Here is a 4,730-nt window from a genome sequence, read left to right on the forward strand (position 1 = left end):
TCTCTAGCCTCTCTCTAGAAAGGCTCTCTTCAAATTTAAATATCACTGGCCTGGCATGGGAGGGATGTTCCTCTCAGTCCCATGCCACTAAGAACTGGAAGGAGATGAAATCACTCTTTCATTTTCATATCTCTGATCCTTGTTCTCTTAGAAAGATGCTTCATGTGTTTTGGGATAATCTATGGGATGAAATAAAGGCTCATTACAAATCAAATGAAATTGTTAACATGACTGCTTATGTGAGAGTTGAATACCCATTTCCCAAATATGTGCAGAAATTTCTATAGGCATTATAGATATGAGTTTTCAAGAATAAATTCTCTCTCCACATAATCAAATCAGTTTCCAATATAATTCCAATATCTTAGACAAGCCAGCTTCCAGATGAGACTTGTCCTGTGAAGTCCAAGGCTTAAAAGTATTTGCCATGAGTGACAATTGTAACTTTTTTTTTGTATAAGCATATTACCAGCTATTTCATGTGCAAAGTTTTATGTATCATGTTAATCATAATCTGTTCATCACAAGGTTATTAAAATGCAATGTCTTAAATATAAAAAAGAAATGATATATTCTAAAATATTCCAGATACAAAGAATTCTTGATTATTCTCAAAAAAGAGAGTCAGGAACCACTGGATATTCTAAGTATATCAGAAGAAAATAAGCTTAATTGAATGTTAATAAATGTTAATATTAAAGCTAATCATATTAATGTTAACAAAATGTTAATATATGGGAAAGTTTTCTGTAAGGTGGAATTTTTTTTCAAAATCAGCTTTCTGTGTGCAGTTAGGTGATTGACTTGCTTGAGGAAAGATAAAAATCAAAACCAAGGAATTAATAGCTTGAACAGTGTATTAGGATAGGATACAAAATAAATAAGAAAATATATCATCAGCAATTTTCTACATTTCCATGAAAACCCAAATGAAATAAACAGAAATTGAAACTCAATTTAAAATTATGTCAAAATGAATATCTGGAAATTAACTTACCATGAAATTCTCTGAACATATATAAATATAGTTAAAAAACTCTACAGCAATAAAAGGAGAAATATTAATTGTTCATGGCTGGGCTATGCCAACATAACAAAATTGATGATACCTAAATTTGTTTTCAGTTTTAATACTATGCTAATCAAATTATCAAGTGTTTAATTTATAAAATTTTATGTAATAATTAAATGCTTTCAAAAACTCAAAGGATCAAGAATTTTGAGGGATCTAATGCAAGGATCTAGGCTTGAAGGGGACTTAACACTAGCAGATCTCAAACTTTGTTATAAAATACTAATGATTGAAATTATTAGGACTAGTTAGAAGAATAGATAGCTAAGTAAGGTGACAGGCTAGATAAGAGGTGAAAGCAAACACATACAGAAGTACATGTGGTTTTTTTGTTTGTTTTGTTTTGTTTTTAGCACAGACTGCTGAAACACAGACTACACTTTTGACAAGAATTGCTTGGAAACTGAAAAAGAAGATTGGTAGAAAATAGATTTATATTAGCACTTTGCAAGATATGTCACAAAACATTCCAAACGGATAAGCAAAGTAAATTTGAAAGGTCAAATCATTAAAAAAATATATAACAGAAAGTTTCCTTTCAGTTTTTTTTGTTGTTTTTTAAAATTTATTGCTTTTTTTAAAAAACAGAATTTATATAGTAATCCCTGCTCCCACTATCCTTTGTAACAAAAACAGTAAGCAAGTGAAATTGACAGACTTCCACACCCCAAAAACCCAATCAACATGTGAAAAAACATATTTCATCAGTCTTCTGATTAATATTAGTTATTTACATTAACCTGATTTTTTTAATATCTTTCTTTCCATGAAACATGTCTCTCAATTCTGCTTTCTTCACTCTCTATAAGTTCATATGAATCTTCCCTAGTTTCTATTTCTTCCACAAAAAGTGCCCACGTGGGGCTTTGCCTCCCCTCAATCCCTCTTTGACCTCATTTTGTTACATGCCTTAGTAGACAGACAGATGAGTCAAAGGGTTCAAATAGTTTGGTGACTTTTCTTGAGAAGTTCCAAATTGTTGTATTGGTTGGACCAGCGCAAAGTTCTACCATGAGTAAATATTAAGCACTCCTATCTTAAACAGCATTGTTGGTTTGTTTTGTTTTGTTTTTTTGTTTGTTTGTTTGCAAATTTAATGTGAGGTGAAACCAGCATTGTTAAATGTTTATTTCTGTTATGATTTCCTGTAATATTTTGTTTATTAACTGCATTTCTTAATTCTGAAGGTCATTTGTTCCTATCTTTGAACACTTACCTAGAAAATCATTCTTATTTTTATATTTTGTATCAATTTCCTATAACAGATTTTATTCTGTTATTTGATTAAACCATTTTTCCCAATTTAGTTTCTTTTGGTTTTATTTGTACACATGTATTTTAATTTTATATCTCTATCTTTTGGTTTATAATTCTCCTACTTATAACCATGAAGTCTTCTTTCATTGTCCTTATCTCACCCCATTGTGTGGGTGTTATTTTTCTTAACAGCAGGCTGAGAATCCATTTGGAACTTATTGTAGAAATAAATGCTGCTAAACATTTTCTGCCAAACATATGATCAGTTTTCTTAGTAGTTTTGTCAAATAAGGAGGGCCATGGTTTTAAAAGTAGGTACTAAATGGGTGACTAGCATCAACTTTAAAAGTTACTACCAGAGTGGTGTTAATGTGGAACTGAAGCAACTCATTCTGCAAGTGAGAAAGGAAGTAGATCTGTGACCCTGGAAGGAAATGTATGAGGCAGCAATGGGCCTATATCATAAGACCTGGAAAGAAAGGTTCATTCTGGTTTGGGGAGTTTAGAGTTAATGAAATGGTTTTGGAAAAATTATAATGCTTGATGTCCAGTTTCAAGTAGCATGTTTTCCACATCAAACCTGCTGTTCTCAACATAGGCCTGGTACAACCACATAGATAAATAGCTTAAAATGAGATCCTGGTTCGTAGCATGGGTGAGCTCTTCCACAATGATGTGTTTGAGGAGTATTTCCTTCTTGTACATGTCTGAAAGTTTATGGGAGATTTCATCTCAAATTCCAAGTTCCTACAGAAGTAGGTAGTGGGCCATGTTTGATAATTTCCATTTCCACAATGGTAATTTTTCAGGTTACAAATTCCTTTAGGGGTTGATGTTAGCTTTTCCATTTTCACCTGTGCCTTAGTCAAGTTTTCCAAGGTGTCATGAAGTTCCTTGCACAACATCTCAAGTTCCTCATTATATTTTTTTAAAGTCAGGAAATAAGCAAGGATATTTTAAAAAATCAGGTTAATGTAAATAACTAATATTAATCAGAAGACTGACGAAATATGTTTTTTCACATATTGATTGTGTTTTTGGGGTGTGGAAGTGTGTCAATTTCACTTGCTTACTGTTTTTGTTACAAAGGATAGTGGGGGCAGAGATTACTATATAACATAATATATATATATATTATATATATTCCTCATTATATATATGTATCTTTTGAGAATTAAAGTCATAAGCAATACTGTTGCATTCTAGTTCTACCTTGTCTTCAGTAACTACACTGATTTTGATGTTTCTTATTTTGTTTGCAACAGAAAGCCCCATATTGTTGAGGTATTGAATTATACATTTCAATAGTAAATTGTTCCAATCTGCAGCATCGTCCTTTATTTGACAGATAAGACAGTTCTTTTGGAGTAATCATGCCAGAGTTCTTCACATCCATGACTTTAGCACCCAAGATCCAGCTCAGTGCAGGTCAGAGGAAGTTCCCCTTTCAGTTTTTAATGAGGAAAATACTGTATAAGCAAACCAGTGATTGAAGAATTTTTTTAAAAGACAAAAATATACTATTCTAATTATATTTTAAAAATAAAAATTTTTGCACTAAATAAATACATTTAGAATTAGAGAATATGTTAAATTGGAAATAGTCTTTGAAGCACATACCTATTACAAATATATGAAATCCAAGATATGTAAGTGAATGACAGAAATATATAATAAAGGGCCATTACTCAATAAATAAGTAGACAAATGATGTGAATAAGTAGCTTTTAAAAAGATAATATGCAATTTATAAACAATAATATTAAAATGTTTTGAATGAAGGATGATAAGAGAAATTAAATTTTAAAACTCTGGTGCATCAACATACTCATCTGACTCATAAAGATGATAAAACATTGAAATAATAACTTATATTGATTTTTGGAAGTCAGGCTTGAGGTTCTACATATAAAATACTTGGTTTACTTATTTTTTTTTGTGGTAACAAAAAAGTGGCTGCCTCTAGTTTAGAAAATTACTAAATATATGGTAGCAGATGAGTGCTTTGGAAGGTAATTGGACTCTAAGAAATGATGAATAATAGGTAATACAGAGAAACATGGAAAATATTTTGGGATGTGATACAGGATTCAAATATTATACACAATACTACAATAATATAAATGAAAATAACAATCATCAAACTCAAGATTCAAATTAGATATAGCTGCCTAATCTAAATACCAGAGAATGATAATTAAACTCACTTTATTCCTCTCACTAATAATGTGGTGATCTATGGCTATGCATTATTTCATGTACTGTCAGTTTCAATACTTACACTGGTTCATTTTGCATGGAAAGACCTACATGAACTGATGCAGAATGAATTAAGGAGAGCCAGAAAAACCTTAATAAAACAATGTAAACCAAAAGAAACACCACAACAGAAAAATCAAAA

General features: G+C 30.9%; 1 pseudogene; it reads right to left on the minus strand.

The window, feature by feature from the left end:
• Positions 1–2,860: 2,860 nt before the first annotated feature.
• On the minus strand, positions 2,861–3,725 carry LOC114053880 (annotated as a pseudogene).
• Positions 3,726–4,730: the final 1,005 nt, after the last annotated feature.

Source organism: Vombatus ursinus, unplaced genomic scaffold (assembly GCF_900497805.2).
Source record: "Vombatus ursinus unplaced genomic scaffold, bare-nosed wombat genome assembly UNPS02014812.1, whole genome shotgun sequence".
NCBI lineage: Eukaryota > Metazoa > Chordata > Mammalia > Diprotodontia > Vombatidae > Vombatus > Vombatus ursinus.